The sequence below is a fragment of the Caretta caretta genome, chromosome 5 (genome assembly GCF_965140235.1).
Source record: "Caretta caretta isolate rCarCar2 chromosome 5, rCarCar1.hap1, whole genome shotgun sequence".
Taxonomy (NCBI): Eukaryota; Metazoa; Chordata; order Testudines; family Cheloniidae; genus Caretta; species Caretta caretta.
This window is the reverse complement of record NC_134210.1, coordinates 120,728,612-120,742,239: the sequence shown is the minus strand read 5'-3', so window position 1 is coordinate 120,742,239 and position 13,628 is coordinate 120,728,612. Positions and strand designations below refer to the sequence as shown.

General features: G+C 45.1%; 1 protein-coding gene across 6 annotated transcripts in view; it reads right to left on the bottom strand.

The window, feature by feature from the left end:
• Positions 1-11,519, bottom strand: part of LPAR1 (lysophosphatidic acid receptor 1) — a 99,807-nt gene extending 88,288 nt beyond the window's left edge. The window contains exons 1-2 of one of the 6 annotated variants that reach the window (XM_075128837.1): positions 11,325-11,519; positions 3,724-3,781 (exon numbers count right to left, since the gene is read on the bottom strand). The gene's annotated coding sequence lies outside the window, so the exon portion shown is untranslated. Of the gene's footprint in view, positions 1-3,723; positions 3,782-10,282; positions 10,407-10,428; positions 10,836-11,324 lie in introns of those variants that run through there. The other 5 variants (XM_048850967.2, XM_048850966.2, XM_048850964.2 and 2 more) reach the window with 5 other exon arrangements.
• Between the last annotated feature and the right edge of the window lie 2,109 nt (positions 11,520-13,628).

Genomic DNA, 13,628 nt, shown 5'->3' with positions numbered 1-13,628 from the left:
TAGAAATAAATACTGCTAATGGTAATAATTCTCGAGTGCACTTAGACTCAAAAACTGTAGCTAAAAGTTTGACGTTTTTTCAGTGAATTCTACAGGATTACTATTGTTGTGAATAGTATTATTTCATTTATTCTAAATGTACTATTCTTTAAATTGCATTGCATGACTTCTTGTTTTCAGATTATCAGTCAGGATAAAAAGTAGTAACTGATCGATTTTTCCATGGCCTTGCAAACACTTAAGCACATTATTTACTTTATTCTCACAGATATTCACATTGAAGTCAATCAGAAGGAGCAAGAGTGTTACCTGTATGCGCAAAGTTGCACACTTGTTTGAGGTTATGGCTACACTGGCAACAGAACAACAAAACTTTTGTCTTTCAGATGTGTTAAAAAACACTCTCCCGAAAGACAAAAGTTTTGCCGATGATCAGCGCCGGTGTGAACAGCGCTTTGTCGGCAGGAGCGCTCTCCTGCCGACAAAGCCAACACTGCTTGCTGGGGGTGGAAGATTTTGTCAGCAGGAGACCCGACAAACAGCAGCTAAACTGTGCGCCTTTTAGCGGCACGGCTGTATCGACACAGGCGTGTCGCTAAAAGCTGCATAGTGTAGACATAGCTTCAGAGTTTGCAAGACTGGGGCTTTAACTTATGCTGCAGACCTATCTTCAATGAGCTATCCATGGTGACTATGATGAGAATTTCCATCCCTCCCCATCCTCTCCATGTTCCTTCAAATCCAGAGTCCATCAGCAGATACCCGGAGTTCTGATGTGTTTTCAGCGGTTTATTTTGGAAGTATGAGCAGCTTTCGAAAAGTGCCAGAAACTGTTGCAGATTCTGGAAGCAACATAACACGGTGCTGCATTTTTCTGTTTTTATTGGCTTTTATACAAAAACTACCCTTTTTATTTTAAGTTACTAGGCAACCACGGACAAAAGTGACTCCCTTCAATCAGACTGAAGGAAAGATACTTAGTTTCCGGTAATGAAATGCAGTCTATGCATTTTGTAAAAAATTCTTAATTGGAGTTCCATCTATGCTGGCAAAACTGTACAGTCTGGTATCAGTCAAAACCGGTAAACAAACCTTTAAGTGATCCAAAAGATCAATGTAGATGTTAGTTATACTACGTCTTTCAGGGCAGAGTCCCTGTAGTTAAATCACAATCTCATGGGCTGAGCAGTTTGTGTTGCCTTCTTCCAGTATGGTTGGTTTTTTCTTTCCCCCCTCCCCCTCTTGTTTTCCTGGTGGTTCTTTTTCTTCACATTTATATCTGACTAGCAGTACAACATCAAACAAAAACGTTCATCTCATCTGACTGAATCAGCAATATTTGCACCTCCAATAATGAAATTTAATTTTGTTTTGTTTAAATGATAGTACATTAATCGACCGTGAAAAGGACTAGTTTGAAGAACAAGTTAATCTTTCATTGAGTGTCAGTGAAATATGGGGGAGCATACACTAGAAAAAATCTAGTCCAGGTTAATTATAGCTGAAAATTGTTCTGAACTGGTAACTTGAGTGATAGCTACTCACACAAGAAGAGAGACTAACACGGCTGCTACTCTGAAACAAGAGAGGTAATTCTCAAATTAGTCTTACGTTATTTTGATTTCTGATGCTATTCTGACTGGTTATTTCCCCCCCACCCCCCGCAACCTGTCATGCAAAATCTTTTATACTCTAGTGATTAACATGAAGTGTAGAACTATCAAGTAAACCCTGAAAAATGCTATTAAGTTTAAAGCAATAAACATTACCCCAGGCAATGTAACCAAATTGTCCATTTACATCCTGCATTACAGCTTCCTTACCACATCAAAGCAACACCCCTACCATTTAACACAGCTCATCTCACAACTACTTACACATTGTAAAAACCACACCTAATCTCTCTAATGAATCACTCAACTCCTACCTGTTCCAATGCCTGTGTTGTATGAGAACCACAAACCACCCAAGAAAAACCCAGCTCATATAATGTACCTCTCTTTTCTACTACCCAGACTGTCAAAAGAAGAGTCCCACTGGTCTAGGAAGATACAAATAAAAAAAACACGTTGACTGCCCCTGACCTGAATAACGGACAGATATCATTGGTAAAATAGAATCACAATTTTAAAAAGTTATGTCCCAAGAAAACTTAGCTGATGCAAACTGAAATGCTGTTTTGCTTTTCGTTACCCACAAAGGGCAACCATGAGACAATTTGTTAATGCACCGACACTGCTGGCTGAATGTAGCAGTAACAGATATATGTACGGAGATTTAACTGCCAAGATCAATCCCTCAGCCCTTCTAGAATTCCCAACTATGCAGCTAGACCTGAAATTTGCAGGCCTTTGCATTCTTCTGCACCATTGATTTAAATAATTAATATTTGTAGTCTAATAGAACACTCATTCTGGAGGGAAAGGAAAAATGGACATAACTTGAAACAGTGTAACAACATTAAGTCACCAGTGTCACCACTAAGCCTGCAACGACGGCTCAAAACCAAACTTCAGCAAGGCAATTCAATGATTATTATGCCAGCACCAGTGACAGAATACCTTGCAGCTGAATCTACACATGATAGATCAACTGAAATTCATGTGGAACCTTTACGGATACCTAGGGCCCTACCAAATTCACGGTCCTAGGATTTTAAAAATAGCAAATGTCATGATTTCAGCTATTTAAATCTGAGATTTCACGGTGTTGTAATTGTAGGGGTCCTGACCCAAAAAGGAGTTGTGGGGGGGAGGGTTGCAATACTGCTACCCTTATGTCTGCGCTGCTTTCAGAGCTGGGCACCCCGCTAATAGCCGCCACTTTCTGGCAGCCCAGCTCTGAAGGCAGTGCAGAAGTAAGAGTGGCAGTATCCCCTAAAATAACCTTGCGACCCCCCTGCAATTCACTTTTGGGAAACCCTGCAACCCCCCCAATTTGAGAACCTCTGGTCTCCCTGTGAAATTGGTATAGTGTAGGGTAAAAGCACACAAAAGACCAGGTTTCACAGGGGGAAACCGGATTTCACAGTCAGTGACGCATTTTTCACAGCCGTGAATTTGGTAGGGCCCTAGCGATACCCCGTAATAACAGACAGAACAACTTCAAACAAAGAAGCAAGACATGTTATGCCCATATCTTTGTGCAACAGGAGGATGAGCATATTGGTTCTCTTTCATCCCACATGCACACCCCCAAATAAAAGGAGTAGTCGGAGTGAGCTATGCAGTATCAACCAGGCACTTCAGGTATTGGTTACTTATTACTGCAGCTGATATATGTGTTAAGCTCAGTAATATTAAATAGCCACCAATATCTAGTAAGAAGTTATAATACATAGGTCTATATTAGGGCTGTCGAGCGATTAAAAGAATTAATCGCACGATTAATCGTGCGGTTAAACAATAATAGAATACCATTTATTTAAATATTTTGGATGTTTTCTACATTTTCAAATATATTGATTTCAATTACAATACAGAATACAAAGTGTACAGTGCTCACTTTATATTTATTTTTTATTACAAATATTTGCACTGTAAAAAACAAAAGAAATAGTATTTTTCAATTCACCTAATTCAAATACTGTAGTGCAATCTTGGTCATGAAAGTTGAACTTACAAATGGAGAATTATGTACAAAAAAAATAACTCTATTAAAAAATAAAACAAATGTAAAACATTAGAGCCTACAAGTCCACTCAGTCCTACTTCTTGTTCATACCTTGCAATGCCGGCTACAAAAGTGCCATTCAAACGTCTGTTCTCACTTTCTGGTGACACTGTAAATAAGAAGAAGGCAGCATTATCTCCCGTAAATGTAAACAAACTTGTTTGTCTTAGCGATTGGCTGAACAAGAAGTAGGACTGAGTGGACTCGTAGGCGCTGAAGTTTTACATTGTTTTGTTTTTGAGTGCAGTTATGTAACAAAAAAAATCTACATTTGTAAATTGCACTCTCACGATAAAGAGATTGCACTACAGTACTTGTATGAGGTGAATTGAAAAATGCTATTTCTTTTGTTTGTCATTTTTACAATGCAAATATTTGTAATCAAAAGTAACATAAAGTGAGCACTATACACTTTATATTCTGTGTTGTAATTGAAATCAATATATTTGAAAATGTAGAAAAATATTTAATAAATTTCAACTGGTATTCTATTGTTTAACAGTGTGATTAAAACTGTGATTAATCGTGATTTTTTTTGAGTTAATCGCATGAGTTAACTGCGATTAATCGACAGCCCTAGTCTACATATAAAGTGAGGACTGAATCTCTAAGTGCAAAACTCACTTAACCTGAGCTTACAACCAACATCTCCATAATAAAAACATATAGCCATAGTCTTTTTTTTTAATCCAAACAAGAGCCAGCCATCTTTAAATGGCCAATAACGTCCAAGAACAGTCTTTGCTTACTGCTGACATAGGACAGGTTGCCAACACATCATTTTACATGTCCTCCCTAAAAGAAAGAAAGAAAAATACTTAAAAATGGAAGATAGCATGGGTTCCCTTTGCCAAATTTTACCATTCTCTTAAATCTCCAACGTGTTATGCAGAATGGCCTCGACTTTGATTTCAATCCCATTTTTTTGTTGTTTTCTCCTCTGCATATTATAGGATGAGATTTTTTTTCTATCACACAAAGAAACTAACATATTCATTAAACCATGTCTGAAATTCACCCTGTGCAGAGACGACAGGTTTCAGAGTAGCAGCCATGTTAGTCTGTATCCTCAAAAAGAAAAGGAGGACTTGTGGCACCTTAGAGACGAACAAATTTATTTGAGCATAAGCTGCTGTAGCTCACGAAAGCTTATGGTCAAATAAATTTGCTCGTCTCTAAGGTGCCACAAATACGCCTTTTCTTCCTGTGCAGAGAGGTTCATACAGCACTTCAGTCCCTTAAATAAGGACTGAGTAGGATTTAAGTGGTGCATAGACCTCCTCCTAGCTGTATTTCACTCCACATGATTACCAAGATCATCAGCACCCTTTTCAGTAAGCTTTAAAAAAAACACACCAACAACAAAAAAAAACCATTTCAGAGAACTTTGCCTGTTAGTCAGAAATGGAAGCAGAAAGAAGATACTGGACTTGCAAACTTTGTACCAACACATTTTTAATAACAGGTAAGATAGCCTCCAGTTTGTATGTAGCATGCCAAATTCAAGCTTAAAATTCTTTTCCCCCCAAATGCTTGGTTCTATGATGTTTAAAAATCTTAACATTGGTACAAAACTTTAGTGTACCACTCAACTCTCATTGCTACAGACAGCCCAAACAGCGTTCCCTCTAATATCATTTATAGTCTAATTTTTTGATGTAACTGCAAACTGCTTTCTTGTTCTCTGCTCATAATATTTCCACCAAACAGATCACCTGTATAGCTGCTTGCGTGAGAATCACAGGCTATGAAACTGCAAGGAACAATGCTTAGCTCTGCTTTGCCCTGTATTTCCCCATTAGAAATGGGGTAACTTTAGTCATCCAACTTCCCTGATAATATTTTTAAAAATAAGTGTCTGCACGTTTGCCAGTGCAGGATTCTGTCCAGGCCATTCATCCCAAAATTGACCTAAACAGAGTCAGAGGGAACATGGATATCATATCCGCAACAGATGTCTACGCATACTGTCAGAAAGAGGTAAAGTGTGCCAACCAACCAAGATCTTTTAACCTGAGCAGACAAGTCTAAGGGTAATGTTTTCTTCTGTCAGAAGTAGAAGAAGAACATTTGTTTTCTTTTTAACAAGAAATTCTTCTTTCCTCTAGAGTAAACACCACTTGAACTAAACTACTCACAGTTTTATACCCACGAATCTAATTGCCTGCATTGTGGAGGTAAAAATGAAGGTGGACTTTCTAAGAGGAGGATGCAGGACATACAACATGATTAGCAAGTTGGTCCATGCACAGCAAACTATCTCTACAGAAACTCCGAATAGGTCATATTGACTTTAGAAAGAATATTGTTCCACCATACAGAAAAGCAGAGCCATCCTGGTTTGAAAATGGAGAAGCCAATTAAGAAAGGAGCACCTATAGACAAATTGTTGTCATACAAAGTAGACTTTTCATGGTTACAAATTTGTAAAGTAATATTCGCATTCTCAGAAATATTAGAACATATTTTAATTCTAGAGCATATTCTTCCGCCCACCAAAACCCAAGAATCTGGAATTCAGGGATATAGTTAATCAGCTCGGGGCTACTGGTGGGGAGGGTGGGAACAGAAAGGGAGGAGGAAGCGGGCTGGAGATATTAGAGCAGACGTTTCTCAGACTTTTCCCCGTTTCTTCACTAAAAAAAACCAAACACACACAAAATACTGGACTGTTTCGTATGTTAACATTTTGTTATAGCACAAGTGCTGAAACAGCGAGAATGTACTGGCAATATTTGCACTTCTTTTAAAGCAGTTATACCACAAAGATTAACCTAAACAAAACCCAAATCCCTCGAAACACAAACAGCAGTCTTTTTCCTGTGGAGTACTACTTTCTTTTCTGGAAGCAATCTTGCCTTCCTCACCTAAATCCTAACTTGGGGCTTAATCCAAAATCCACTGAAGTCAAGGAGGGTGTTGTCAATGACATTCATGGCCCTTGGATCAAGCCCTTTAAAGTTTCTTTAAAAAAAAAAAATATATATATATATATATATATATATATATGAAAGTTCCCCAGTTACTTGAAAATTTCCAGGACAGTTCTTACACTGCAATACTGTAGAATGTAATGTTTATATAGCATTGCCTAATAGCATATGCAGACACACTGTTGTAAGACACACATGGTGAAAGTTGTATTTTGACTATTACTTAAAATAGCTCATGAGCAAATTTCTTGGGAAATAATACGGATTTTTTTTATATCATTTAATTCCGACATCTAAAATGGGTGTGTCAGCCCAGACCTCTTCCATTCAAAAGGTAAATTATAACAACCTGATATTAAAGGGGCCCTTTCAGTTCAAAATCTAGTCAATTAAAAGAAGAGTTTCTGCTAATATCTACAACCACATTTTCCTATTTTTAGAAGTCTTTTTCTCTCCTTTGCTGCTGTTTAAAAGATCCTCACAAACAAGAGCAGAACCTGTGATGGGGCGGGGAGGGGGAGAACAATGAAACTGACTATGGACAAGATGTTGTTAATCCACAAAGTAAACACACTGAAAAGACCAGACTTTTTGTTCAGTTACATGTTTCTTATTTGGGTATTATTTGTCACAACTGCAGTTAAAAATGGCACTTCTGTCTGAAGTTTTTGAATTGACAGTGTCCTTTAAAAATACATACAGCTTTCATTCCCTAAAGAGAAACAGCTGAAGTTGACAAACTCAAATTATAGTCTTATTGCCATTTTTCAAAGATACCAGTCCCACTGTGTAACTATTTCATTCCTTAGGCTTCTTTTAGGTGTTCCTGACCCATAGAATCAAGTATGTATGCAAAGTGGACACATGCTTTCTTAAGATCCAAAATACCTTGTGTAGTTTTGTAAAATTATATATATATTTATATATAATCAGTCACCATATAGGACTTCTGCATTTACTGTTTGGGCACTGTAATATGGTTTATAAAAAGTTAGCATGGTGACAGGACACCACGTAACATTGCCCAACCCCCAGCACTTAAGATTTCTGATGGAAATATCTCACATCTGGAAGTTAATGAACAAAACATCTGGGAACTGAAAGAGACAAAATGGTGGAACAATCCCAAGGAGGAAAGCTGCTTAAAGAAATATTATTCTATTGGTTTAAACAAGAGACTTCTATTTAACTTTGGCCACATTAAATTCAATGAAAGATTTCACAAAACCCCTGTTACCTTATGATCAGGCCCTTCTGAAGCAATTCACTCCTCATTAAGATACTCTGAGCTGTTCATCACAATTGTGTTACTGTCTGCCCTATTTAAACCCTATGTACATTTACAGGTTCCAAACAATTTCTCCTTCAACTCTGCATTATAGATTTTCTAACAAGCTTCATCCCTGTGCTAAGAATGCTTTAATAGTTGTCCAATTTTCTCTTTGCATATCTTAGGATGAAAATTATTTTTTATATTTATAATGCACTGCAAAACTTCCCAGTGACAAATATTTCATCTTGACTAGATCTCTTAGCACCTCTTAACATGAGTTAGTTGTTGCCTACTTGCACAGATCACTGGTTCAGTTACTAACCGGACTCAAAAGCTGTTTTTCATTTTTAAGTCATGTGTTTTGAAGTAGAGGGGAAAGGAAATATCACTAGTCACTTTTCTCCTCAAGTTTTTCTTCTGTAACTCTCTCTGTATAGCTGATAATATAAAATGATTCCAAGGAGTCTGTGACTAAGAGTTAAGCACCCAATTTCCACTACCCCACCAATGAAAAAATGAATACAAGGGAACAACATCAAATGGCAGAATTCAAAAAGAGGGCTCTCTGAAGTCCATTTAAATGTATTTTCTTAATTATTTTGGTTAAATGCTAAACAAAACAAAAACCACACACATACCACCCAAGATCACCAGATCCCTTGAGTCATTAACATGATTTACAGGTTTGTATTACAGTAGAACCTCAGAGTTACAAATACCTGGGGAATGGAGGTTGTTTGTAACTCTGAACAAAACGTTACGGTGGTTCTTTCAAAAGTTTACAACAGAACATGGACTTAATGCAGTTCTGAAAATTTACTATGCAGAAGAAAAATGCTGCTTTCCCTTTATTTTTTAGTAGTTTACATTTAACACTGTACTGTAGTTGCCTTTTCGGAGGGGAGGGAGGTCTCTGCAGCTGTCTCATTGTGTACTTCTTGTTCCAAATGAGCTGTGTGGTTGACTGGTCAGTTCGTAACTCTGAGGTTCTACTGTAAATACAAATCTTAAGTATGGACCTATCAAAGGGATTATATAATTGTGTATTTATAAATAAAATCACAGTGAACCAGTTCTGTATTGAGATTCCAACTAATGTCAGTACCTAATCCGTTGCTGAAACCACTGGGATATTTCATTTTAATGATACAGTACACTCATGCTAGTAGAAGGCTGCATGGCATGCAATTTTGACTGCCAAATTGAAACATGATTCTCAGACCTTAGTAACTCATTTTAAACCAAATGGGACAACGTAACAAACCTGACTTGGCATGAGAGAGTCTCTTTCTTTCTAAAGATCCGCTCGTTTTCTTTTCCAGTAGTTTCGTCTAGGCGAAGTCAAGTCACAGCCAGCCAAAATTTAGACAAAAAGCTACAGAAAGTATGTCATCTACTGAAGCTCAGAAGCCATATTTTCTCAAACTTTTAAAAGATTATAGCAGTGAGGGAAAAACATCAAGACAGTTTCTACTTCTCAATCAACAGAAACCATGGATCTTTGTAGGAAAAGTCAGGGGATGTAAGAAAACTAGGAGAAAGACTCCATGATTAAAGGCTGGAGCTTGCATATGAGAAAGACAGCTCATATCAATGGGAGTTTGGGGAGGAGAAATATTGATAGAAGAGCTATCAAAAGAATCTTCTATTGAATTTCCAGGCAGAGAAGTTTCCAAGTCACCACAAAAAGCAGGAGAAAAGTAGAAAGGGGGAAAATAATGGGAGGGAAAGGAACAGAAGAGGTCTCTCCATCTCCTGTTTCACTCTGGTTCTACTCTCTTTCTTCTCCTTTCGTTTAACTTCAGCCCTTTTGTCCTCAAACTTTCCTACAGCTCTCTGTTCTCTCTAACTTGTTCATACGTCTGCATTCCCATCTGCTCTTCATTCACTGAACTATAGTTCCTCCTCTTGTCCTTTTACAAGTTCCACTAGAACATTCAGACTGTAGTTGATAATGTTGGCAATAGGGTCTCTGTCTCTATTGAGCCAGCTTTTCTTTTAAGTGACTGATAGGAAAAAAGAGGTGGCAACCACTGAAGTAGGACTTTTCAGTGTGTGTCTGGTATAAAGAAATCCAGGGACATTGCATGGAAAAGCTGGATTGGTCCTAAGTAAATCAATGCTGGCAGCACTATTAATGTCCTTTAGTCAAAGAAACCACCATTCCAGGCAGATTTTTAACTGTTTTGATCATTATGTTAGTAGAGAAGAAACAAGACTGGTATAGCAAGATTGCCCATTAAACATGATTAGTGGCAAGCTATTTACAAGACAACACACTATCTAACATACACAGAGAGTAATAGGTGATACGCACAAACACCATGCTGTCTATATTCATACATACATGCACCAATAAATTAAGCAGATCAAAGACTGAGATACCAAAATAGAAAACACGCACATTTGTTTTAAGAGTGTATGAATCAAGAACCATGCCGGGAGAATCTGGTCTGTCAAGGTCTCAGCAACATGGGTCACAGCCCTGCCCGGGGACAGGAGAGATCCAGGCAGTGAAAGGGTCAACCATTAAGAGCTGGAGCGCCTCACCTGCGTCGACCACCTCAGCCAGGATGGAAGTACTAAGTCTAGGGCAGCTTCACTCTTGGGCATCACAGGCCATATGGCATCAAGGAAAAGACACAAAACAAACTCTGAGCCATATCCCTCCAGCGCAGCAAGCCTCTACCAATTCCAGCCTCCGACTCAAACCTAGGTCCCGCCCCTCCCTTGGATCTCCCTTGGCCCGCTCGGAGCTCAGAGCCCAGCTGCGGTTGGGATTACGAAAGGGGAATAACGCAGTGAAGAAAAAAAAAAAAAATTAAGCTCAACCCTGAGGACCCGCGGCAGCGACCAAACCACCGCAGGGGGGAAAGCCCCGTTCCCAGACGGAACCCAGCGGCCGAGAACCCGCCAAGCGCCACCCGCCTGGAAACCAGCACGCGACCGGGCGGATTTCCACAGCCCGCCGGCGGCGTGGGGCGAGCCCCTCTTCCTCCCTTACCCTTGGACCCGGCGGCGAGACCCGGCCGCGGTGAGAGCTCTGGGCAGCCGCGGCTCCTCATTCCCCAGCCCCGAGGGGCGAGGCGACCCGAGGGTGACCAGAGGTCCCGATGTTATAGGGACAGTCCCGATGGCATCTGGGGCTCTGTCTTATTTAGGCGCCTATTCCGCCCCCCACCTCCACCCGCCGTCCGGTCACCCGAGGGGAACCCCACCACCCCCAAAAGCCATCGCTGGCTTGCACAGCTGCTGGGGCGGGGGGTTAGGATCAGACCCTGGAGCGGGGTTTGCTCCGAGCTGAGGCGAAGAGGAGCGGCTGCAGAAGAGAGGCGGGGGGGACGGAGATTAAAAGCAGCGGCTGCCCAGGGCGCAGAAAGGCGCATTACGGATGGACAGACAGAGGCAAACCCGGACGGGCTCCCCGCCGGGCTCCCCGCGGTTACCTGGGCTGGCCGAGCTCGCCTCCTCCTGCAGACGGCCGGCCGGACCCCGTCCCACGCGGGGCAGAGAGACCCAGCGGGCGCCGCTCCGCCTGCAGCCCGCCCGGTGCCGGAGTCCCGCTGCAGCGCCCAGCCCGCTCACTCTGCGGCGGGGGAGCCGCGCGGGGGGCGCGCCCAGGCGGGCTGCAGCGCCAGCGCCATCCTCCGCCTCCTCCCACCCCGCCGGGCGCCGCGAGTGGGGCAGCGGCTCCGAGCGCGCGGGGCTGCGCTGCGCCGGGGCAGTGGGGCGCCGCCTGCTGCAGGGCCGGGGGGGGGGGTGCACGGAGAGCGCCCCCTCCTCCGCCCTCGGGCCGCCGCAGGCGTCACCCTGCCCGCCCCCGCGATCTGCCCTGCCCCGCACGCCCCCCTCCGCCTGCCCCCGCGATCTGCCCTGCCCCGCACGCCCCCCTCCGCCTGCCCCCGTGATCAGCCCTGCCCCGCCTGCCCCAGCGATTTGCCCTGCCCCGCACGCCCCCCTCCGCCTGCCCCCGCGATCTGCCCTGCCCCGCACGCCTCCCTCCGCCTGCCCCCGCGATCTGCCCTGCCCCGCACGCCTCCCTCCGCCTGCCCCAGCGATCTGCCCTGCCCCGCACGGCCCCCTCCGCCCCCTCCGCCTGCCCCCGCGATCTGCCCTGCCCCGCACGCCTCCCTCCGCCTGCCCCCGCGATCTGCCCTGCCCCGCACGGCCCCCTCCGCCTGCCCCCGCGATCTGCCCTGCCCCGCACGCCTCCCTCCGCCTGCCCCCGCGATCTACCCTGCCCCGCACGCCTCCCTCCGCCTGCCCCAGCGATCTGCCCTGCCCCGCACGGCCCCCTCCGCCCCCTCCGCCTGCCCCCGCGATCTGCCCTGCCCCGCACGCCTCCCTCCGCCTGCCCCCGCGATCTGCCCTGCCCCGCACGGCCCCCTCCGCCTGCCCCCGCGATCTGCCCTGCCCCGCACGCCCCCTCCACTTGCTCTCGCGATCAGCCCTGCCCCGCCTGCCCCCCTCCGCCTGCCCCCGCGATCTGCCCTGCCCCGTAGGCCCCCCTCCGCCTGCCCCTGCGATCAGCCCTGCCCCACCTGCCCCCCTCTGCCTGCTCCGGCGATCTGCCCTGCCCCGCACGCCCCCCTCCGCCTGCCCCCGCGATCTGCCGTGCCCCACCTGCCCCGCACGCCCCCCTCCGGCTCCCCCCGAGATCTGCCCTGCCCGGGCTGCCCCATCTCCCCACGTACCCCCTCCATCTGCCCCCTCTATCCCGCACCTACCCCACCTGCCCCCGCGCTCCTGCCTTGCTCCGCACCCACCTCCAGCCGCTCCCGCACTCGGGCCCTGCCCCCACGTGACCCGCACCCCCCCCCCACATACTTGTCCCTGTGCTCCTATCCTCCCCCACTTATCCCGCACACCCCATCTCCCCAGGTATCCCATCCATCTGCCCTGCCCCCCGCCGTGGTCATGCCCTTCCCCCAACCTGGCCCCCACATCCAACCCCCTCATGCCACTTCCACACACCCCTCCAGCTGCCCTCCTGCTCGTGCCCCTCCCCCATCTGCCTCCCACATCCCACCCCCATGCCCCACCTCCTCTCCACCTGCCTCACACACCCCTACAGCTGCCCCCTTGCTCGTGCCCCTCCTTTCTCCTCCCCCACACACCCACCCCCAAGCTCATTCCCCTCCTGCATCCACACCCCTCCAGCTGCCCCTGTCCCCATGCCCCACACATCCCTCCCTCTGCCCAGTCCCTCTTCCCCACCGGCCTCCACCCCACCCCCATGTTCATACCCCTTCTCCCCACCGGTCCCCCAGCCCCCGTGGTATTTCCTTCTCCCGGCTCCATCCACACCCCTGTTTTGTCTCCCTGATTGTCCCATTCAGCAAATCTCTGTGCCCTGTGTCTGGCCGTCTCTCCTCTCATTCACTGGCCAGTTCTCCCTTTTCCTATTTAGCACCTGTATTTATTAAACCCAGCGTTGTGCTCTGTCCAGATCCCATTCATCCCCCCACTCTCCTATACACATGCATATAGTTTCCCAGGACTCAGGGTTTCATTCAGTTCTTCCAGGTCTCTTTCTTCCCCCGCCAGTCATTGCAGCCTTCATGGATAGCAAACACTATAGCTAAGAAAAGGAGTACTTGTGGCACCTTAGAGACTAACCAATTTATTTGAGCATGAGCTTTCGTGAGCTACAGCTCACTTCACATCCGATGAAGTGAGCTGTAGCTCACGAAAGCTCATGCTCAAATAAATTGGTTAGTCTCTAAGGTGCCACAAGTACTCCTTTTCTT